Source organism: Pyrgilauda ruficollis, unplaced genomic scaffold, assembly GCF_017590135.1.
Source record: "Pyrgilauda ruficollis isolate IOZ18807 unplaced genomic scaffold, ASM1759013v1 scaffold15, whole genome shotgun sequence".
NCBI lineage: Eukaryota > Metazoa > Chordata > Aves > Passeriformes > Passeridae > Pyrgilauda > Pyrgilauda ruficollis.
In genome coordinates this window covers 16,192,250-16,199,342 of record NW_024513654.1, presented here as the reverse complement: position 1 = coordinate 16,199,342, position 7,093 = coordinate 16,192,250, and the positions used below count along the sequence as shown (strand labels likewise).

Below are 7,093 nucleotides of genomic sequence, written 5' to 3'. Positions count from 1 at the left end.
GCAGGAGAGATCTGTGTCAAAGTATAGATGGGGTGAATACTGACATTCACAGTGGCAACAAGTAATCTCTTAAAATACTGGCATTAAAGAGAAACTGTCAGGGGGGTCATTTTTTGAAGGACAATCTGAAGTGGTGTTTTTGAAAAAACAAAACCCAAGGCAATGGTGACGTGCCTCAGGGTTATCCAAAGTAGGTCAGGGTGGGAATGGGGAGGACGTACGCAGGGCACACAGGAAAACTGCCAAGTGCCTGACCTTGCTCCTTTTCCTGAAGCAGGAAGACCAACCTTCAGAAGTCCAGGAAATCCTGCCACAGTTGAAGATAAATGGTTTTACTGAGCTTCCAGACAAAACCTTCTTAAATCTGCACATTAGAAGAAACAATAAGAATAATGGACCAAAAAGATGTACCTAGTGTTTCCCTTCACCTTCCCAGATGCAAAGCAAGGTATGTGCAGGGCACATTCAGGTTCCTATTTGTCAAAGTACTACCTAAAAGAGACTTTGGAAGCTGTGTGGACTAAAGTTCTCTATTGCATAGCTGTAGTTGTCCATATCTGGGCTCTATGGCATTTTCAGCATAAGCTGCATACTAAGAAATGGTACTACTGTATTGGGGAAAGGAGGACGAAGAGGGAATGAGAATACCAGTGCCTTTACATACCAGCTCCAGCAAGCAAAACTAACTGTTTTTGCAAACAACCTTCTTTGCTCTAAATTCATCCTAGGAGAGCTGAGGCAGTGTTCTGATTTCAGCAGCACTTGCAAACTAAATGAGAAAAGACTCTTCTGTTGATTGTTCTGTCCCATCATGAAGTCTCCAAATCAGCCCATCAGACATTTATTAATTAGTATCCTTATAGAGTAAATATCTTTATTTAGTAAAACATGAAAAGTGCTTTGGCAATCCCATTTTAGGTCTAATCTAGACCTATCATTAGAGTAAACTTTTCATTGAAATTCCATGGGATTTTTGTTGATCGTTTTTGTGGGGTTTTTTAACTTGAAATGTGCTCAGAGGACAGAATGTTTTAGTGAATTGGATCCAAGAGCCATTTCAACATGCTCGAGGCAGATGTTATCGGGAAGGACCATTTGTATTGGCAGTCCTTCAAAGGTTACCCTCTAACCGTGCTCAAATCAGGTGAGTCCCAGAGAACTCATACTTGATTCTGGCCATGGCTTCAGAGTCTGCAGCCACACAAGCTAGAAGAAGACTGTTAAATTTTAACAGACATTACAGTTTCTGTCTGATCTATTAAACTTGGGTAACATATAATTGGTAAATATATATTTTTAGATATCTGCACATTAGTAAACACATGAAGGCTGATAAAAAAATTGCATTTCCCCTAGGGCTTAAATACAACTTTTTTAGTACAAAATTTGAATGGCCTCATCTTTAATGGATTGTAAGATGCTGGTGCATTTTGAAAAAAACAGCAAACCTTATAAGTTAGCAACTATTTTTCTTTTTTGTCTCTCCACTCCTCTCCTCTCCTTGAAGGAATGAAAAATTTTAAAAGAACACCAACAACAATCATTTTGTACAAGTTGTGAGGTACTCTTTTAATTCTGTGCTGGGCAGGTGACCTACTGTTCATCAGCCCAGGAAACTGGTACAGACTCTGCCCGTCATCAGATTCAGATTAAAAAAGAAATGGCAGTGCTTATTTGCACTTCTTTTACAAAATGAACTGTGTGGATGAATCACTTAAACAAAGCACCAGCCATAGCAAATAATGTTGGTATTTAATTTACTCACAGTGGGTATTTAGAAATTTGCTCATGTGAGAGAACAAGCTGTGCCCTCTCTGCACTCCTGCGTCAGGGCTGCTGCAGCCTCTCCAGGCACTTTGCCTGGGGGCTGGGGAGTCTGGGGCTGGGGAGGAGGGATCTGGGACTCCCTGCAATTGTAACTGTGAGAAACGTTCTTCATATTTCTCTTTGTGTGGCCGTGACATCTTTGTTTGGTTTTCTGTTAAACAATGTTGAGTTGAAGGGTAGGGGGGAAGGCTGGTGAGATGCTTTGGGCATTTCTGAGCCCTGGTTATTGCAGATTCAGAGGTTTGTTCCAGAGTGCTCCAAGGCACTGGCAATGCACAGCTTTGCTTTCTGTGGGGATGTGGATCTGCCATGCAGTCCTATCTCATGGGCAGGTCTCTTGATTAGGGTGAAAGGCTGGAATCACACAGACTACAAATGGCATCTTCCCCATATCTAGAAAGGAGTAACATACCAGAGGGAGCAAGATCTTTTCGTATGACAGAGGCCTCAGCTCAACTCTAAGATTTTGCTTATAGGAAAGAAAGGTCATACAATACTGGGTGGTTTTAGCCAACATACTTTTACTTATTTTCATTTTGAAAAGATTTAGCACGTATTTAATATGGCTCTGTAAGGCTGAGAATCCTCTTTCCCTGATATTTCCAATCTTCCTTCCTGAGCATCAGTTTTCTGAAACACATCACTTTGTCTAGCTTGTCACTGTCTGAACATTAGTTATTCTAAAAATGCCCTCTTTGTGTCGGAAGGGATTTGGTCTGGCTGCCTGACAGCAGGCTGTGAAAAACAGCCCCCAGCTCTTTCTTGGTCTGTCTCATGCCAGTGTGGAGCCCAGGCTGTCACTACCCAGCCATCCCACAGAAGATGCTGACAAGATGCACCACCTTCACTTCTGAAAATTGCCACAGTCAAAGGGAAGGATGGGAAGGATTTTCTGCTTTTCACAGAAGCTGGGCATGCAGCAAAATGGGTGCTGTAACCTGAATGTTTGCAGCACACTATAGCTGGACAAAGAGGCTGCACTGACCCAGTCAGGGAGCTATCTACAAGATAAATGTTTGAACTGAGGCAGGCTCTTCAGGCACTCTGATCATGTGCCACACACTGCATACACTGGCAGCTGTCCCAGTGACACAGTGAGCTAGAAATTGTGCTGCTCAGGTGCACGTGCTCCCATGTTCTGAGCTGGCTTGGAATACAAAAGGTCTTTGTGAGCTCCAGTTCTGTGCTCATCATCCTGACCATCCTCTGTAGGCAGACGGAAGTAGGCACATCTTCCACAAATTTACAAGTATTACCAAAGCTGTCCATCATGGTTACATCTGTACTTTGGGAGATTTTTTTCTTAAAAACTTTTTAAAATCTCAGCCTAAGAGGTACACCAATATTTTCTTCCTGCAAAGACCAATCCTGCAGGGCAATTCAGGGAGAAATATTTCTTGTATAGGGCTTTCTTTTGTTATATTTTCTTTTTCAAAAATATTTTTATTTCTTTAAATATATATTTATGGTGTTCAAAAAGCATATCCACTGGTCTTCTCACTGGAGGTTTTTTCTACATGGTGACAATGCTATACAAAAGAATATATTCTTCATTTTTTTTCCATTTTCTCAGGCCAAAAGAATGTAATGAAAATCATGACCTGAAAGATGCACCAAGATACTTAAATTCCCTGGAACATAGGTCCCATTCAGGAATGTGTTTTATGAAGTATAAGAATATGCTTCATATAGAATAAACCATTAACTAAAAGACCCTCTTCCTGTTTAAAGCCATTCCCCCTTGTCCTATCACTATATTTAGAATAAAATCTAATTTTATTTTAAAGTTGGCATTGTTGGAATGTCCACAATAGTCCTTAGTGAATTGCTCCAGCAAGTGAAATGGTCAAAACTTCACAACTAACTTCAAGCATTTATTATCAGATGCTATTTCTTGAATCTTGTCCCATGGATAAGTTTCTGGTCTTTCTATTCTCATATTTCTGATCTCTCTGTAGGTACTGAAGAATCACAAGAGGTGGATGTTGGCAGGGAGCTCTGGAAGCTGTCAAGTCAGTCCTCTGCTCAGAGCAGCTGCAGCCAGGGCTGGTGTCCAGGGCTCTGCCTGGTCCAGCTTTGAATATCCTCAAGGGTGAATACTCCAGAATCTCTCTGGGCAACCTGTTTCAGTGTTTCACTACAGCCCAGTGAAAAAGTGCTCTCTTTTGTTTAAGGGGGATTTTCTGGGTTTCAGGTTTTGCCTCTAGTCCTGTCACTGCAGAGAAGAGTCTGACTCATTCTTCTTTCCTTCTCACCACAACTATCAGGTATTTATCAACAATAATACAATGTTCAGCTGATTATTCCCTCAGACCTCAAATTCTTTTTAGAACCCATTTCTTTCCCTTTCAATGCCTACTGCCTGACTTCTCAGAGTTTGGACAAATTCATTCCCAATTGTAAAAGTGCATTCATCATTCATCTTGTCAGCTTTTGCAGATTGAATTATAGCAGTGGATTGTCCTCTTTACAGTTTGCCAGTTTTCCATCTTCCTGGTAAATTGTCATAAATTATTTCAAATTTTTTCTGTGTTTGAGACTTGCTGAAGTGGTTCAAGTGGAGGACCATAGCAAATGTGCTTAACTCTTGTTCTGAAATCCATGTTCTTAGCTGTGTAACAAGGGAGAATAGTGAGAATGGAAAGAGGCAGAGGAAGAAGGGACACTGTTTGGATGACTGAATTTGGTGAGGGGCTTAGAAGTTCATAATAATTTTCAGTCATTTATTATTCTTATTTGGTGATTCTATACTAAGAGCAGAATTTATTTGCAAGATCTGGCAATGATATAGTTACAACTTTTTAATACAGCTTTGTTATTCAAAAGAGAGATTAAGATAGAAGTGAATTGACAGTCTACCCACAGTTGCACTTTACAATTCATAATGCAGTACACGAGCAGGAACAGTCTATTCTATAAGCTTGCTCAGGTTCCACAGATCTATAGATCTGTAATACACAGGCCAGTGACTCAGGGAAATCCTGCAAAAAGATGCTGTAGTCACGGCTCACAAAAGCCCACTGAAGTCACGACCAATGAGTATGAGTCACGTCACTGTGAGCACCACGGCCCTCATCATGCACCAGGCTTTTATCTGGTTTCTTTCCTCTTAGTGGGAACTTGAAAAATGCCTCACCTCCTAGGAAGATTGGTAACTGCTAATATGCAACCTTAGGTTGTTGAACTCAGCCTGAACCCAGTTTATTTTTATTTCTGCAGAGAGGACATGAATTATCATTCTGACACCAGATCTGAGTAAGCAGATGCACTCCGTGTGATCACACGTGTTCTGTTGCAGGAGGCAGCAGCTCCAGCACTTCCTCCCAGCCCTCTGTTCCTATATATATATTCCTGCGTGGCATGGGTAGGTTTGCATGGCACGTGGGAAAAGGATTGCATGCCCTGGGGAAAAATGTGTAGGAGACAATTCTTCTCAGACAGCAGAGAGTCTGCAGTTCACAGCTGAGAAGGACCCTCCATTGATTAGCCACCTTTGTAGGAGCTTTTTCAGTGGGTTTCTCTGTTGCCTCTGTTTCTCTCATAAAAAACAAAACTGCATATTTACCAGAGAGACTTTCAGGAGCTGTATTAAACAAAAGCACACTTTAGAAAAATCACTAATTTTAGAATGATCATAAATATTTATACCAGACAGACCATAAACAGCACCTTAGAGACCATGCTCTGTTTATATAAATCCCTCCTAATTTAGAAAATGTTGAATTAATAGACTGAGGCAGCCATAGCCAACAAATGCATATTTTAGAAAAGTGCTCTACAGTCTCCTGTGACCAAAATTTCCTCATTCGTACAGTATTCAGTTTTTGTTTCTGGTTAAACCTACTTATATTAGTTGCATGCCATATTTTTTTATAATGCCCTATTCTTTGTGAGTTTTCATGTTAGAGTTTGCTCAGAGATGATAGCTGGCAGCAAACAGGCAGGTCCTCCAGCCCTGCTTCCAGTCGTGCAGAGGGTTTCTGCCCAAGGCTGGGAGTTCCTTGGTGGGTACAGGGCTCCAGGCTGCAAGCTCTGGGCACTAGGGTCCACAGAGGGCTGGGGTGAGCACACTGCAGATCCCACCCTCCTGAGCTGCTGCTGCTGCTGCAGCACAAGCCTGGTTATTCATTTACAGCATTCAAAGAACTGCTGGGATTGTACATGGCTCAAAAGCACTGCTGTAACCAAAACTGTTGGTCTGCTGAATGCAGCTGAGGAAGAGCCTGGTTTGCAGCTGTGTTTCACAGTGTCCTGCTCCTGTCACTGTCTGATTCCACAGGTCCAGCAGAAGGCAGGAAACATAATGCAGTGGAGGATGGCAGGGCAAATGCACCTTACATCTGGATTGATTTAGAGTTGTTGAGAAATCATCATGCTAGAAATTATTTCTCTAAGTGTTTCTAAACTTCTATCTTGTTCTCAGGCCATTTAAGTCTCATTATCTGCCCAGAACAGATGATTATCTCTGAAAATATGTTCTGCCATCCACAGGTTATAATTGCAGTTGGAAGCTACTTTCAGATCTTTTTAGCATAAAAAGATATAATTAAATGTTAGTTCTGTAGAGAAGCTCTGTGTACAAGAAAACCATGGTCCTCATAATCTTTCAATTTCATTTTCAGATTGCAATGGATTGTGCAGCAGGGCTATCCACTTAAAAATCATCTTTCATTATCACAGAGTCAACCCTGTGACTGTCATTTTCTAATCAAAAGGAGAGGTTACCCATCTGTGAGCAGGTTCAAAGCTCTTGGATACGGGAAATAAGGGAGTTGCTGAGTTTCAGAATCTTCTCCCAAGCTGCTACTGGCAATGGCACTGGATTCCCCAGTGATAATGAAGCCACATTCCCCAATACAAAAGTATTATTAAACTAATAATTCCTATCCTAGTGCAGGAAACAGGAACTTAGTTGACCCAAAACCTTGTTAATGAGAAATTATTTGCCAATTTTACCTGTCCCATTAAGATGGTTCAGTATTTTATACACTTGCATTATTGTACATTTTTCCCTGAGTTTGAGCCTAGTTTCCTGAAATAAAAGCAATTTCATACAAAATGGGAAGGATTGATGTGGGGAGCAGTAGCTGAGGGCTTTGTGTACACAAATACCACTGCTGCATCTAGTTTTAGTAGCATGGATTGTGGGAAAGGGCAGCTCTTCTAGAAGGATTTATAAGTTTATGTGATGGGGGCAAAGTGCAACTGAGCTACAATATGTTCTGCCTTTTCTCTCTGATATCCTCATCCTCTCATATCCAGATTA

At 41.2% G+C, this 7,093-nt stretch overlaps 1 long non-coding RNA gene across 1 annotated transcript; it reads left to right on the top strand.

The window, feature by feature from the left end:
- The first annotated feature begins 294 nt into the window (after nucleotides 1-294).
- Nucleotides 295-5,147, top strand: LOC121350311. Its single transcript, XR_005954650.1, has 3 exons — nucleotides 295-448; nucleotides 3,786-4,094; nucleotides 5,047-5,147. It is a non-coding gene; the product is annotated as an uncharacterized LOC121350311 (long non-coding RNA).
- The last annotated feature ends 1,946 nt before the right edge of the window (nucleotides 5,148-7,093 follow it).